The 17683-nt window shown below is 45.5% G+C and overlaps 1 protein-coding gene across 1 annotated transcript in view; it reads right to left on the bottom strand.

Moving 5' to 3' along the window:
* LOC117504818 overlaps window positions 1-17683 on the bottom strand; it is a 3434143-nt gene that overhangs the window by 1435493 nt on the left and 1980967 nt on the right. The window lies entirely within an intron of this gene.

Raw genomic sequence — 17683 nt, 5'->3', positions numbered from 1 at the left:
ACCACCTCGAGACCTTCTTTAATGACTTCTCCGGTCTCTGCAGCGAAAGTGGTGATTATTCCTTCAGCTATTATTTGCGTTCTTTCACACCAAGAACATTCATGCCGACCTCTTCCTTTTCCACAGCTCAACCAATGTTCTGCAGGCGATTCACATGTACCATTATTGTAAATCCGATTGGGTCCCAACCATTCGTAACCGACAACTTCTCGTCCTTCGCATAGACTTTTCTTGAAGGCATATCCTTCCTCAAGCATTATCAAAGCATCACCAACAAATGGCACTATGTGGCCTAGGACCTGCTTCCTTTTCAACATTCCATGTCCCAGGACAGCCTTGGCACATCCAACGTTGGGTGGAAAAACTCTTATCCATACGCCAGCATTGTTCTTCTCCCAAACTGTTTGATGGCCGTAAGTGTCATACTCGCAGTCATAGTAAGCGTCACAATATTCTTCCCAGCCAGGAACATTTCTACAATTTTGGCGGGCAAGGCTTATCATGCATGTGGTATTACGTCTATTACAAATCATTTTCCAGGGCTGTGGCGTAACATAAGGTTTTGGTCTCCAGAGTACACTGGACCAAGTAGCTCTGTCTCTGGAGTAGACCGTGGCGATGTATTGATATTTAACCCAATAATTATTACTTTGATCCAAACAGGGGAATACCCAATCTTCAACTTCATATTTCTCCATTCCCCACCAGGTGACGTCCTTACTACATCTAACTCCTTCCTGCCATGCTTGAAGGGTCCCCTTAATGGTTGGAATCTGTAACAACTGTGTACAGTTATATACCCATCTTAGCCAATTCCCTGTCTTAATTTGGTCTATGGGACATCGGGGGGATTTACCAGAACCTTCAGCCAAATTATTATGGTATTCTGTCTCATGTAAGCTTTCATAAATTCTATTCGCCACGCATTGATCAATTTTGCTAAAATCTTCCTGAGGTACTGACCTTAGCTCATCGGGCTTTGGTAGTTTTTGCACATAGAATTTTGCTTTATGTGGACCCCGCAAACTATGCCCAGTCCACGTGTATCCCTTTGGAAAATTCCCCTCAAAATGTATCAGTGGAACACTGCAGACCCACGGAAAGGTGTCATTAAGCCATTCATCATGTTTTGCCTCCTGTTTTTGTTTCCAAGTAATCCTGTCTATCAAATCGGTGACTGGTGCAAGCACCATGTAATTTTGAGATTTACATCCAATAGGTCGATTCCAATAACATCTATCTAATTTTGCCACTTTTTCTTTTACACAATAATCATGAATCTTCTTCCATCTATTTTTAGCCACGTTATCAATACTTTTAACTTTTAGTTCTAATACTTGCTGGGTATCTTGTGTTGGCAATGTAGGGAGTGGTTTGGTTTTTCCCTGTGTTGGTGATATCTTTGTGGATCCCACCAATGCTGCTGGTGAGATGGCGGTTGGTTTGGAATATAGTATTCCTGTTCCCATGCCGGTAGCGTTGTTCAACGGAGGGACTATTGTAGATGTAGTATCCACTTTCGGCACTTTTCTGCGGGTGTTGTCACAGGTGAGGTTATAGTTACCCCAATGTTTCCAGGTAGGCATTATCATTCTGCAAACATCATGTCTTGGTAATGCTGGAAAAACAGCTTCTTTTTCACAATATCCTGCTCGATAGCCCAGCAGTACTCTGCATCCCCGTGAGCAATACCAGGCTGGCTCGCCAGGTTCAGGTCTTATCCAAGTGCAGCCTACTTCTCTTCGCTCTCTTTGTTTTAACCGTAAGATGGTTGCCACGATAATCTCTTGATCCCTCACTTGTAGGTTTTGAAGGATGTCTGCTCCGGTGGTCAGGTTGCAATTGGTGGTGACGGTTGGAAATTCCCCACTGTCGTTCAAGTATTGCAGCCACTTATTCTTTAGCATCTGCTGGGTTAGGTTCTTCATCTTTGCCCATTTCTCTGTAGAATTCTAGTCCCATATCATGTAGGTGTTTCTTGATTCAATTCCCCAACATGTCTGTTGAAAAGTTTTAGTTGTTGTGTACTGGACCCTGATATGGGTTCAGGTCCAGGGCGTACTACCATAGTAGTACAGGATAGCTAGAAGTACAGCAACGCCGACTAATAATGCTGTAATTCTGGCCATCCAACTCCAACATTGGAGGCACTTTTTCTTTCGCGGCTGGCTTTGTTGCTACTGCTTTCTTCCAACATTTTCGTAGTAGAATTGGTACTGGTGGCAGCGGCTCCATCTTTTGGGGTTGTTGCAGTAGTGGCATTTCTATGCCAAACTCTTCTTCTCTTGGTCTTTTGTTGGTTCTTTGAGGTTGCGTGGTGATCACGGTGTCTTCCCGTGGTTCGTCCATCTCGGAGATAGATGATCTTAGGTGCTGTTGTTTGTCTCGTGCTCCCAACAGAGACGCTTGATGCTCGTTGCTGAAGAAGGGTGACTAACAAGGGAGATGGCAGTGGTGTTGTGTGGGCCGCTGAAGAGGAGGTACTGCTGGCCCACCACCACTAGAGGGCGCCCTGCCTGGAGTGCGGGCTCCAGGCACCGGAGGGCGCTGCCGCCTTACAGGAGCAGCCAGGATGACAGCTGTCACCCATCACTGGAGACAGCTGATCCCAATCAACAAGGAGGTATATCAGCAGGACGGCATCTCCACCTCATTTGCCGAGATATCGCCTTACCAAAGAGGTAACAATCTCCGCCTACACATACGTATGACTATAATTGTATTCTTGTTGATTATTTGTAGGACAGCTGACTACCGGACAGCATTTGGATAAGTACTCACCTTCCTACACTTCTTGATTGTTGTTGACGAGAGGTGGAGGTAGACTCTCCACCCTCCGTGTTGCTGGGTGCAGCCGCACCCACACCTGACTGTTTCTGTTTCTTGCCAGCAGTACCAGATCCGACGAGCGGAGGCAGTGGCCACCTGGGAATTCGGGACTTGGCGGCTCCAGTATTCCCGGGGTTCGGTGGCAGAGGAAATCGGGTTGGTTCCGGTTCGACTTGGACAGACGTCTCCTATCGTCGAGCCTGCCCACACGACACCGTTGTAATTGAACTCAGTTTCAATATTGTAATCGGTTGTATTTGTTGTGCCTGTTTCACAACAGTAAAAACAGTGTTATTTGACTCCTTCATTGTCCGTTCATTTGCGCCCCCTGTTGTGGGTCCGTGTTCCTACACTTTCACAACACATGGGAGTCTAATATCTAGTCCTCGCCACGCCCATTTCCAAGTGACGACTGTCACCTCCTTCATTTCAGGCGGTAGTCCCTGGGGTGTGTAGAAACACTGTGAAGATGCAGGATTCAATTCTCTACGTAGGTGCAGGATATCCTCATAGGCGTCCCAATATGCCGTTCCACTGTAGACATACTGCGCCATCACAGAGTACAGAGGAGTCGATCTCTGAAATAGTCCTCTTCCCGACTTTATGCTAAGTCGTATCAGTATAGCCCTTGGGGGTTGCCAAAGCCCCACTAGTACTCTGGTTCGCCATCCACTTCTAATAGGCGGGAGACTTCTGCCTCTCTCGATGTCAAGGTACTGTACTGTCGTGCATATTGGCAAAGTTTGGTTCTCAATCAAACAGAAAGTTGAACGTGCCTCTTGTAGTTGAAGTCTTTTAAACATATAGGGACTACTGGTCCAGATCTGGAAAGATCCAAGCCAAATATCCACATACACTCCCTGTAATGGATCAACATAATTAGGTCCCCACCTTATTTTAAACCTGTAGCCCCTTTTCTGTACATGCACTACGTTCAAGATGCAGGGGTATGAGTCTGGACACCGGGGAATTGGGTAAAACTTCCATCCGACCCCAGGGCAACACCAGTGTTGTCCAACTTTATTCACGATAGCTTCCAGAGGAGTGTATATTCCAGGCTCTGCAAGGTCAGCAGTCCTTTTATACGAATCATTATCTACAAAGTATCCTCCTGTTCCCAGCAACCATCCTTTTTCTTTGTAATCCTTTTGTGGCCAGTTTAAACATATTTTCTTGTAGGGTAATTCCAAGTATGGTGTTAAGTCCTCCATGCCCGGATCGTAGACTATTTACATTATTTTCATCCAGTTTGAAGGTCTGCAGCATGATTCAGAGTGAGTTGTCACTCCGCCATCGGCCTCCTTCTCTTTCTGCCAAGATGCACCACCATAGGGAATAGTCGTTGTCTCTTAAAGAGATGAGTGTAGATGGGAGATGGGTGCTTAAGTTCTGAATCCATTCCTTTCCACGCCCACTTCCACATCGTAACAATTATTCTGTCATGTTTAGGGAGGGGTCCCTCAGGGATCCTCTGTACCTGATGTGGGGGTACATAGTTCCATAGATCTTGCCAATGCTGCCAAAACTCTTTTCCAGAATACCTGGTCTGTGATAAGGCTAGATAAAGGGGAACTATAGGCTTCTCTTCTTGATCCTCAGGCTCAATTTGAAGCTGAATTTTTCTTGCTTGACAACAGTTCCAGACTCCTCTTTTGTACAGGTAGAAGAAGTCTACCTGGGGGTAGGCAGCTCACACAGGCCAGAGGTTGATCGATAACTCTCAAATTTAATGTCTGGTTATCTAAAACGTGATATCTTGGGTCTTGCAGTCGTCTGTACATTTGACGTCGCATGTTGGGGCTCGTTGTCCAGATCAAGCACTGGTTAAGGTATATTTCACATAGACTCCTTGGAGTGGCTCAACGTAATTAATCCCCCATCTCAATGTGAATCTCAGGCCGTTGAGTTGTAGGTAAACCACATTTAATATCCAGGGGTAGGTATCTGGACATCTTGGAACCGATTGGGGTATTCTTCGGCGTCCTATTATGTACCAACGCTGCAGACTTTCTTCGCTAAGCACTCGTTCAGCAATTAATTTTTGTCCTGTTGTCTCTGTTAAGTCGGCATCTCTTTTATATTCATAATTTGAGACATAATATCCGTTAGATGCTAGTTCCCAGTCTTCTTCCTCAAAATCTTTTTCTGGCCAATTTAAGTATAATTTCTCAGCACCAAGGCCACATTGTATATAGGGTCCAAGTCTTCCTCGATTATTAATAATGGGTACTCTATTTACATCTGGTCCTTGCAACATTTTGCAAACAGCCGCTTCTTTTTACTTCTTCCTTATCCCGCGGAAAATGGAGGGAAACATCCAGCGACTCTGTGGCTTTCCTGATTTTTTCTCACCTTGAGTCGGTTGGTGTAACGACTGCTGCTGTTCCTCCAGGAGGTCAACATGTGCCCCGACAGAGTAAACCCCCACATAGGGAACCAATACCATCAGCACTGTGAGCCGCACCTTAAGTGTTTGGTCCGGCCTACTAGGAGTGTCCGCTCTACTAGCCACTCCCCCCATAGATTGTGTCCTCCTCTTTCTCACCCATTCTTCAGGTGTCACGTGGTACTCGGCTGACTTCTTCTTCGGTTTCGCTGCTTTATTTCCCCAGGTGTCTAGTCCAGTGGTAAAATAATACATGAGGATTTCTCTGCCCCCTTTTTCTTGTGGCACCTCTTCTGCATCTTCCAGTAGAACGTCTGGATTTTTTAGAACTTCTTCTATCAATTTGGCCCAAGTTATCAATTCCCAAGGGCCGATCCATCCTTCTTCTTGGGCTTTTGCTATTGATCATCAGTCAGTCCTCCCATCATGTCTGTATATCCGGGTCGCTCCAGATCTCTATACACTCTGAACACCAGTGGAATTTGCACTGTGTCTATTGGAGGGTCATAAGTTTGCCCATACTCTGAACCATGGGACCAACTTTGATGTATAGCTTCATGCAACAAAGACGGCTTTCGCTCACCACATCCTGCAGCTTGGTCACTTCCTCCTGCTCTAGTTGTTTCTAACATCAAATAGACGCTTGGTGCCATTGGACTCACATCACCGCTGCCTTGATTCCCTTCTGCTTGATCAAGTGCAACTGTTGCTGCAGGATTAGCCCAACAGGCTTCATTGGTGTGAAAGGCCCTCAGGGGGTTCAAAAACCTTCTCACTTGCCATCCTTCTGCTCTTGCCACATGCAGTAGTCTTCCCATATAAGTTCTTGCTTTACACACCAGGCAATACTCGATCGCATGTCCATTCCAATAGCATGAACACACCTGCATATCCACATTGTCTCCATGTATGTCCCACTGGGTGTAAAAGACCATTCTTGACAACTGGGTTAGTCGGCATAACCCACTTACGAGTGCATCCAAAACCTTCACCGGTTTGTGAAGTATTTGCTTGAACTCATGTCTTGCCCCACTTGGAATTGGGGGTTTTCTAACCCCAGGTCCCGACCATTGGACCATCAGCGGTACTTCTTCGCGGCAAATCACACAGTGATTCTCAACTTTTTTCCACTGTAATATCTCCTTTTCACAAGATAAAAATCCTTTCTTTGCATGATATAGTATCCTCAGGGCTCTTCCTGCCCAGAGGTCATTTCTTGTTCTTCTTAAGGCAACCACCCCATTGACAGTGGCCATTCTGACGAAGGGTGGAAGATCTTGGGTGTTTTTGGCCATGTTTAGCTCCTGGTTTCATCTAGTTAGGAGTTGGCTTCAGCTGCTCTACTCCTTGGATTCCCTTCTTCTTCAATTCTACTGTGTTGCTGTCCAGTATCTTCACTACTGTATCTGTGGTCTCATACTTAGGTTTAACAGCAGTGTTGGTTAGGTTATCTCGAGCTCTCACCCACACCTTCTGCCCAACCTTAAATGGGATCTTTGGTTCTGGTTCTCCATCCTTTTTAGTCTGACTCCGCCCCACTTCCGGTGTCGAAAATGGGTGTTGGTTCAGTTCTTGCGAAGGAGTGGGCCTGCCGGCACGATGGCGGTCATTCAGGGCCTGTCCAATTTCCAGGGCCTTAGTACTCCATTCCCTCGTGTTAGCATTTTTCCAATCCAGTTTTTCACCAGTCCAATAGCCCTTTCCACAACTCCATGCTTGTGGGGTGTATGGGGGCGAGTAAATTCTCATTACTCCATTTTTCTGGCACCACTGGTCGACCTGAGCATTACAGAAATGTGTCCCATTGTCCGTTCTCAGCTCCCTAGGTATCCCCAGATTTGTACACACTTGATCCAACATGCTGATCACACTGCTGCCGTTGGCTTTTCTCACAGGCTTAACAGTCACATAGCCCGACATAGAGTCCACAAGCACCAACAGATACTTTTCTCCTTTCTTACCGCTCACCCCCATGGGCCCGGCAACATCCATGCATACTGATCCCCATGGAACAGTACTCTTTATGGTGAAACCATCCACCCTTTGTCCTCGTCGTCCTGCATTGTATCGACCACATACTTCACAGTCTTTGAGGACTTGGCAGACTTGGTTTCTCAGAATCCAGAGTTGCAGCTTCTCCAGCTCCTTCCGTGTGGGAATGGTGCCTGCATGGCCAAGCGCTTCATGTACGGCCAGCACCACTTCTTTCACGGACTCTTTTGGAACTACCCTTCCCTTGGGTGTCTGTTCCCACTTCTCGATCCCGACAACGACGAATTTTCTCAGCTGCACATAGTGGTCCACTTCTTCGTTCCCGCTCCAATGTGCTCCTTCTTTTACATGTGCCTTCTGATGTACCACATCTAAGTCCATTGTTAGCCTCAACTCGGCTATTTTCCTCCACAAATCCATATGAGCTACAGGCTTCCCCTTAGCTCCCTCGAATCCATTTTCTTCCCAAATGGATATGTCCTCTTTCAGGGCTTGTGCGCAGTAATGACTGTCTGTAACCACTTTAGCCCTTTTTACTCTCCTCTTGTTTAACTCCAAGAGTCCTTCCAGTATTGCTGTAACTTCTTCGGCTTGGGCACTCCCTGGCGTTTGACCTTTTTGACGATATTTCTCCTTATCTTGATACTTCAGAATATAGCCCCAATAAGCTATATTGTCTGTACCCTTCTTCGACCAATCAGTGTACATAGTCCAGTCGTATGGCTCCATAGGAAGTTGCCTCTCCTTTGGCAACTTTTTTGTCGCCGACTGTTTTGGCCCAATTTCCAGCTCAGGGTCTAGCAGGATGTCCTCCCACCTTCCCCATCTGGCATTTGTGACTTTAGTACTCTCAATAGTTCCTTTTCTTAGGAACCGGTGGACTTGGCTTTGAGTGATAACTTTTATTCCCTGACCTTGTGCAAGTTCTTTTAACGCACTCCAATATCTAGCCAGGACTGCCAGTTCCCTTTTCTTCCGGTGGATATTTTCTCTCAATCGAAGACAGAGTATAGCTCCACAATGTTACCATACCCCCTCCTTCGTTGCTCACTTTTACCACCGAATCCTCTTCTTCACAGCTTATTTCGGCTAGCGGACGAGTAGTCAGACTACGCGGCTCCAGCCTAACTGCGTCTTGAATGGCTTTCTTTAGCTTTTCCAAGCAATCCTGATCTGTAGCTGTCCAAATCCATTGCTTTTGCTCTTGTCCATTAGGTTTCTTCTTGAGACGAGCATAAAGGGGCTTTGCGTATCTCTGATAGTGTGGAACGTGATCTCTCACATAGTTACACAATCCCAATATTTTCTGTAGGTCATTCTCAGATTGCGGTGGTTTAATCTGACTCAATTTTTCTCTGTATACTTCTGAGAGTCCCAGGTCTGATGATACCTGGAATCCCAAATAGTTAACCTTGAATTGTCCAAACTGACATTTCTTCAGGTTGAGTTTTAATCCAGCTTCTGTGAGCTTCTGAATCACCTTTTGCAGCCGCATTAGGTGTTCATTTTCATCATCATCTGTGATAAACACATCATCGATGTAGACTGTTACTCCCAGATCTTTTAATATTTCCATTACTGCTGCTTGGAACACATTTGGTGATTTTCTGTATCGTTGCCACATATAACTTTTCCCTTTATGTGTGACTGTTTTGCTAATCGCAGTGAAAAGAATCCATTTGCCAGATCAATGCATGATTTGTATCTCTTAATTTGGAGCATTTTCAGTGCTCCTTGGGGATTTATCAAACTCGCTGTATTGGCTATTGTTCGTCGATTGAGAGCCTTGAAGTTGATTACTGGTCTCCAGCCTCCTCCTGCCGACTCTGGCTTCTTAACTGCTTGGATGGGGCTGTTAGTGATCGGATTCAATTCCACTCGAATGATCCCCAAAGCTTCCAATTCTTTTACTATTTTATCCATTTCCTCAACCGCTCCAGGGTTCAAGGGATATTGTCGCACCGGTGGATGTACTCCTCCTTCAATGACATGAATGTATTTAGCCCCCAAATCTCCACAATCATTTTTAAATCATGCTACTTTAGCTTTGGAGATAATTTCCCTCAATTTTTCTTTCCCTGCTTCAGAGAAATTGCTTTCTTCAATCTTTTCTTCTGTGACAGCTGGTACATCCACTTCTTTGTACCAGCTTACCGGACTCTTTCCAATTGGAGTCATATCCTTTCGTACAACTCTTGCCTGTAATTTTTTCACTCGTCGTCTTATTAGAGTTCGAAGCCTTTTGGGCCGATGCAATTCTCTCAAATCCTTGACTGTTATCAAATTAAAGGGGCCTTTTATCCAAACTACCCCTTTCCATATTTCAAATGGTCTTTTCTCCGTTGCCGCATTTGCATACTGGATCAGTAGGTATCCCTTGGTCTCGAGGCTTCTGCGGGTTATGGACACCTCTGCTCCCGTGTCCACCAGGTACGGTTCTCCATCCACATCAGTGTAGATATTGTCCCCCTCCCAGTAGGCATGGTCTAGTGTGAACCGCGCCTCCAAAGCCATTACTTCTTCTGCCCTCCAGCCGCCGCTGAGGCTTGGCGAACTTCCTGAAGGGCTTTCCTTTGTTCTGGAGTTAATTTGTCGTACTCCTCTTTTGGGAGATAGCCACCACTACGAGGTGCAGGTGTAGGTCGCAATTGGGGTGGTGGAGGTGGTGGACCTCTCGGCCGAGAGCTCCATTGTCCAGCTGGAGGCCTTTGATTATTCCTCCGTGGTGTTTGATGCAGCTGAGGAGGTGGTGGTTTTGGCACTGAATTTCTTTTCTCCACTCCCACCGGTTTTTGTCCTGATCTTGGTGTGCTCTCCTTCTTCCTCTTTTCCTCATACAACTGCTGCTCCAGATCCCAGCTCTTCACCACCACGTCCATTTGTGGGACTGTAGTGCCGTCTATGGGCATTTTCACAAAGGTTATCTCCCCTCTTCTTCCCTTAGTGACCTCTCTCAGTGCCCTAACATAGCGTTGTGGCAAAATCGTCTATTTTAGCCCATGCCAAACTTGAACTAATGTTTGACCTTTGTCTAGTCCAGCTTTAGCTCGAGCAATATGGGAATCTTCATCATTGGGATCTTCCAACACTAACCTGGCATAATGGTTTCGTGCTGGTTCACCCCGACTGATGGGTTGACTGGTAACTTGGGCCAGCCACATAGATTTACCCTCTTCGCTGTTAGAAGCTCTGTCAATAAGGGGCCACACTTCTTTCAAATAGTCCTTTAGGTCTTCATATGGTTCTTTCTCTCTCACCAGCATCTTTAATTTCTTGAATTCACGGAATTCCCTGCCGTCTGCTTGAATTTCAGCTTGAATTGCTGGCAGACTTTGCTCTCTAGATCCAGCAGGAAAGTCCTGATTTGGGAGGCTCACTTGTAATCCTGACGATGGTGGAATTGTTCCTCCTTCATCATCCAGATTTTCTTCATTAATTTCTCTCAACACTTGCCGTGACCAGCGTAAAGCTGCTGTTTTTAGTTTTCTCAACATCACATCATGGGCAACGCCTAAATAGGCGACTCTGAAGTTATTTGTTAACTCTTTACAGGCAGTCAGTGTAGGATAGAAGGGCCACATTAGTATATTAGCCCACTCTCCAACAGTAGCTGTTACCTCGAGAGTTTTCTTTTCATCTTGTCGCTCAATCCACTCTTCTGGGATGTCATACCCAGTTTGTCCAACTTCTGGAGCATAGGTTTGTCGCTTATCTCAGGTCTCCACTGGGTTGACCCTGACATCTCTTGCAATTCTCTCTGATGCTACACGCACATTATACACCCCAACTTCTTTCTTTCATCCTCTGTAGCGTCCAGTTCGTAGTTCTGGGTGTGAGACCTCTCTTTCCCCTACCACAGATAGCGGTTCTGTTGTGAAAGTGTAGGAACACGGACCCACAACAGGGGGCGCAATGAATGGACAATGGAGGAAGGAAAAAACAAGATTTACTACTGAAACAAGCACGAGTAGTATAACAAACACAATGTTTAGGGTCGAATCCGCTGGTGTCGTGTGGGCAGGCTCGAAGATAGGAGACGTCCGTCTCAGTCGAACCGGAACCACCCAGATCTCCACTGCCACCGAACCCCGGAAATACTGGAACCGCCAAGTCCCGAATTCCCAGGTGGCCACTGCCTCCGCTCGTCGGATCCGGTACTGCTGGCAGGAGAGAGCAAGAACACACAGGAGTGGATGAACGCACCCAGTACAGAGAGGGGAGAAGCCGCCTCCACCTCTTGGCAAAGTTCAGCAGGAAGGTGAGTACTTATCCAAAGAAGGAGGGTCTCAGTAGTCACCAGTCCTGAAAGGTTTAGCAAGTTTATCAATCACAGAATATGCTGCAGAGAATGTTACCTTGGTCTTAGGCGATATCTCGGCACTGAGGTGGAGACGCCATCCTCCTGATATACCTCGGTGCTGAGTAGAAACAGCTGTGTTTGGTGATGGGTGACAGCTGTCACCCAGATTACTCCCATGATGCGGTAGCGCCCTCTGGGGCCTGGAGCCCGCACTCCAGGCAGGGCGCCCTCTGGTGGTGGTGGGCCAGCAGTACCTCCTCTTCAGCGGCCCACACAACAGGTTCATCCTCTTCCGAGTCTTGTGGATTGATCTCCTCTTCAGACTCCCTTTCCTGGTCCTCATCCATATCAGATTCATGGGAAGGACGTGGGTCTTGTGGTTGTGGGTCCCTGTTTTGCTCTGACCTTCGGGGTGACCCGGTTGCTTCGGTGTTTCCGACAGGTAGAGGAATGAGTATAGGATCCTCTTCTCCATTATCCGGTGGAGGAGCCTGGAAAGGCTCTCTCATCCGAGATTGGGAGCTTGTGGGGTGTATGATAGTCTGGAGCCCACTTGTAACTCATTTTAATGTTGGTCGTGGGGTTTTAATCCTTAATTGCTGCACTCCCACAGCATGAACTGATCTTTTATCACTTGTCGCCATGGGGATGGACTGCATCACTAGCGGGGGACTAGTTGCCACTCCACTAGCTCCAACTGCACCCTTCCTTGGACCTGCTCTATTTGGTCCTAGGTTCACCGCTTCAAGTGCCTTTCTCACTCAATCTTGCTCCTGCTCATTGCTAGTGACCACCACAATTTCTCTCATTGATCCCCATACTCCTGGGGTACGCATGTGTAGGTTCACTGCTGCCATGGCAACCTTTTCTGCCTCTTCCCATGTCATATGTCCAGATCGTAATCCGTCCACACATATCACTACCCGCCGATGCTGGCATTCTTTAGCCAAATCAATAGCTGTTCCCAGAGTTTTCAGCATTTCCTCCATGTATTTGATTGAATTTTCTCTCCCTGGGTAGCTTTCAAAGGGCACATGTATGAGTGCATGATAAGCCATTCGTGGTGCGCTTGTTATCACCATCGATCTTCCGTCCAGACCTCTCCCCTTTATATTCTTAAGCTCTTCTTGGTATTCTCTGCCTGCCCGCTCCTTGAGCTTTTCTCGGAATTTTCGGTTGGCAATTTTCAGTCTGGGATTTGTGAAGACAATGAGACTATCTCCATCTATATCCCAAGGACTGCCAAAATAATGATATGCCCGTCTTCCATCTTGGGCCACCATTTTTTTAGTTCCTTCGGGCATAGGGTCCAATTCCTCCATGTAGTCAGATTCAATGTATACATGGTGGGTTTTTGCTTTAGATTTTCTAAAGATCTCCTGCGAACGCCGTTCCTCTTTAATATGGTAACTCGGTCCGGCAACACATTCTTCAGCTTTAAGCTGTCCCAAGCTTCTGGGCCCACATTCCGGCGATTGATGGAATATCTGTCCAGACACTCCCTGAAGGCTTCTTCGTCTTTTATCCTGCTCAACCAGGCGTTCTGTCTGTTTTCTAACTGTTGAGGTTGTTCCTCATTATACTGGTGGTTGGTTCTCACTCCGGTATTGTATCACTTCCTGTTCCGGAGCACAGCGGTGTTTTGCTGTTGTCTGTTAGCTGTTTAATCTGCGCAGTTAGATTGATCTAGTTATCTAGATTACGATTTGTTTCCCAGTGTAATCTTTACGTGCCTTAACTAAAGCACTCCTTCTGCTGAATCACCTCTAAATTATTTACACATTATTCACTTTGCGTGTTTTTAGGAATCCGCTAGCTTAGCGTAGCTACTAGCTCTTAGCCGATTTAGCATGGCGGCTTCTCCTGTCTCTCCCGCACTTTTCTGCTCTGGGTGTGAAATGTTTAGTTATTCCTCGGCCTCCTTTAGCAGTAACGGTACTTGTAATAAGTGTAGCTTATTCGTAGCTTTGGAGGCCAGGCTGGGCGAATTGGAGACTCGGCTCCGCACCGTGGAAAATTCTACAGCTAGCCAGGCCCCTGTAGTCGGTGCGGACCAAGGTAGCTTAGCCGCCGTTAGTTACCCCCTGGCAGATCCCGAGCAGCCGGGAAAGCAGGCTGACTGGGTGACTGTGAGGAGGAAACGTAGCCCTAAACAGAAGCCCCGTGTACACCGCCAACCCGTTCACATCTCTAACTGTTTTTCCCCACTCGACAACACACCCGCCGAGGATCAAACTCTGGTTATTGGCGACTCTGTTTTGAGAAATGTGAAGTTAGCGACACCAGCAACCATAGTCAATTGTCTTCCAGGGGCCAGAGCAGGCGACATTGAAGGAAATTTGAAACTGCTGGCTAAGGCTAAGCGTAAATTTGGTAAGATTGTAATTCACGTCAGCAGTAATGACACCCGGTTACGCCAATCGGAGGTCACTAAAATTAACATTAAATCGGTGTGTAACTTTGCAAAAACAATGTCGGACTCTGTAGTTTTCTCTGGGCCCCTCCCCAATCAGACCGGGAGTGACATGTTTAGCTGCATGTTCTCCTTGAATTGCTGGCTGTCTGAGTGGTGTCCAAAAAATGAGGTGGGCTTCATAGATAATTGGCAAAGCTTCTGGGGAAAACCTGGTCTTGTTAGGAGAGACGGCATCCATCCCACTTTGGATGGAGCAGCTCTCATTTCTAGAAATCTGGCCAATTTTCTTAAATCCTCCAAACCGTGACTATCCAGGGTTGGGACCAGGAAGCAGAGTTGTAGTCTTACACACCTCTCTGCAGCTTCTCTCCCCCTGCCATCCCCTCATTACCCCATCCCCGTAGAGACGGTGCCTGCTCCCAGACTACCAATAACCAGCAAAAATCTATTTAAGCATAAAAATTCAAAAAGAAAAAATAATATAGCACCTTCAACTGCACCACAGACTAAAACAGTTAAATGTGGTCTATTAAACATTAGGTCTCTCTCTTCTAAGTCCCTGTTGGTAAATGATATAATAATTGATCAACATATTGATTTATTCTGCCTTACAGAAACCTGGTTACAGCAGGATGAATATGTTAGTTTAAATGAGTCAACACCCCCGAGTCACACTAACTGTCAGAATGCTCGTAGCACAGGCCGAGGCGGAGGATTAGCAGCAATCTTCCATTCCAGCTTATTAATTAATCAAAAACCCAGACAGAGCTTTAATTAATTTGAAAGCTTGACTCTTAGTCTTGTCCATCCAAATTGGAAGTCCCAAAAACCAGTTTTATTTGTTATCATCTATCGTCCAACTGGTCGTTACTGTGAGTTTCTCTGTGAATTTTCAGACCTTTTGTCTGACTTAGTGCTTAGCTCAGATAAGATAATTATAGTGGCCGATTTTAACATCCACACAGATGCTGAGAATGACAGCCTCAACACTGCATTTAATCTATTATTAGACTCTATTGGCTTTGCTCAAAAAGTAAATGAGTCCACCCACCACTTTAATCATATCTTAGATCTTGTTCTGACTTATGGTATGGAAATAGAAGACTTAACAGTATTCCCTGAAAACTCCCTTCTGTCTGATCATTTCTTAATAACATTTACATTTACTCTGATGGACTACCCAGCAGTGGGGAATAAGTTTCATTACACTATAAGTCTTTCAGAAAGCGCTGTAACTAGGTTTAAGGATATGATTCCTTCTTTATGTTCTCTAATGCCATATACCAACACAGTGCAGAGTAGCTACCTAAACTCTGTAAGTGAGATAGAGTATCCCGTCAATAGTTTTACATCCTCATTGAAGACAACTTTGGATGCTGTAGCTCCTCTAAAAAAGAGAGCTTTAAATCAGAAGTGCCTGACTCCGTGGTATAACTCACAAACTCGTAGCTTAAAGCAGATAACCCGTAAGTTGGAGAGGAAATGGCGTCTCACTAATTTAGAAGATCTTCACTTAGCCTGGAAAAAGAGTCTGTTGCTTAAAAAGCCATCACTTGACCCAGCTATCTTAGCTAATTATAGGCCAATCTCCAACCTTCCTTTTCTCTCAAAAATTCTTGAAAGGGTAGTTGTAAAACAGCTAACTGATCATCTGCAGAGGAATGGTCTATTTGAAGAGTTTCAGTCAGGTTTTAGAATTCATCATAGTACAGAAACAGCATTAGTGAAGGTTACAAATGATCTTCTTATGGCCTCGGACAGTGGACTCATCTCTGTGCTTGTTCTGTTAGACCTCAGTGCTGCTTTTGATACTGTTGACCATAAAATTTTATTACAGAGATTAAAGCATGCCATAGGTATTAAAGGCACTGCGCTGCGGTGGTTTGAATCATATTTGTCTAATAGATTACAATTTGTTCATGTAAATGGGGAATCTTCTTCACAGACTAAAGTTAATTATGGAGTTCCACAAGGTTCTGTGCTAGGACAAATTTTATTCACTTTATACATGCTTCCCTTAGGCAGTATTATTAGACGGTATTGCTTAAATTTTCATTGTTACGCAGATGATACCCAGCTTTATCTATCCATGAAGCCAGAGGACACACACCAATTAGCTAAACTGCAGGATTGTCTTACAGACATAAAGACATGGATGACCTCTAATTTCCTGCTTTTAAACTCAGATAAAACTGAAGTTATTGTAGTTGGCCCCACAAATCTTAGAAACATGGTGTCTAACCAGATCCTTACTCTGGATGGCATTACCCTGACCTCTAGTAATACTGTGAGAAATCTTGGAGTCATTTTTGATCAGGATATGTCATTCAAAGCGCATATTAAACAAATATGTAGGACTGCTTTTTTGCATTTACGCAATATCTCTAAAATCAGAAAGGTCTTGTCTCAGAGTGATGCTGAAAAACTAATTCATGCATTTATTTCCTCTGGACTATTGTAATTCATTATTATCAGGTTGTCCTAAAAGTTCCCTAAAAAGCCTTCAGTTAATTCAAAATGCTGCAGCTAGAGTACTGACAGGGACTAGAAGGCGAGAGCATATCTCACCCATATTGGCCTCTCTTCATTGGCTTCCTGTTAATTCTAGAATAGAATTTAAAATTCTTCTTCTTACTTATAAGGTTTTGAATAATCAGGTCCCATCTTATCTTAGGGACCTCGTAGTACCATATCACCCCAATAGAGCGCTTCGCTCTCGGACTGCAGGCTTGCTTGTAGGTCCTAGGGTTTGTAGGAGTAGAATGGGAGGCAGAGCCTTCAGCTTTCGGGCTCCTCTCCTGTGGAACCAGCTCCCAATTCAGATCAGGGAGACAGACACCCTCTCTACTTTTAAGATTAGGCTTAAAACTTTCCTTTTTGCTAAAGCTTATAGTTAGGGCTGGATCAGGTGACCCTGAACCATCCCTTAGTTATGCTGCTATAGACGTAGACTGCTGGGGGGTTCCCATGATGCACTGTTTCATTCTCTTTTTGCTCTATATGCACCACTCTGCATTTAATCATTAGTGATCGATCTCTGCTCCCCTCCACAGCAAGTCTTTTTCCTGGTTCTCTCCCTCAGCCCCAACCAGTCCCAGCAGAAGACTGCCCCTCCCTGAGCCTGGTTCTGCTGGAGGTTTCTTCCTGTTAAAAGGGAGTTTTTCCTTCCCACTGTAGCCAAGTGCTTGCTCACAGGGGGTCGTTTTGACCGTTGGGGTTTTACATAATTATTGTATGGCCTTGCCTTACAATATAAAGCGCCTTGGGGCAACTGTTTGTTGTGATTTGGCGCTATATAAAAAATTGATTGATTGATTGATTGATTGATTATAGGATATTGTTCCTTAAGCCTTCTTCCTAACCCTTTTAGCCGTTCTGCCATGGACTTAAACTCAGCATATACGGATGCTGATTTTGCTTTAACATCAACCAGGACTGTCTCTACTCCCAACAACCCAGCTGTCATTTTTACTACGGAGTCATAACTTTTCTCAGGGCTTATTAAGGTGGTGATCTTGTTGTGGCTGGGGGTGCCTGGCTGCCTTTGTTTCTATCTTCTGTTCTATCTTTTGTTTTTCCTTCCAGGTGGCACGCGTTTAGGACTGAGTGGCTGTGTGGCTGAGTTAACAGGACCTCACCCTGATCACCTGAGGCTGATCATGTGCAGCTCGTCAGGACTCACAGCTGTGGTGCATCTACACGGATTGGAGCATGGTGGCATTTAAGTCTGGAGTACACAGTGTGTATTTGCCAGAGACTC

The sequence above is a fragment of the Thalassophryne amazonica genome, chromosome 23, assembly GCF_902500255.1.
Source record: "Thalassophryne amazonica chromosome 23, fThaAma1.1, whole genome shotgun sequence".
Taxonomy (NCBI): domain Eukaryota; kingdom Metazoa; phylum Chordata; class Actinopteri; order Batrachoidiformes; family Batrachoididae; genus Thalassophryne; species Thalassophryne amazonica.
Note: the sequence above shows the minus strand (reverse complement) of the source record. Positions and strands in the feature narration are given on the sequence as shown.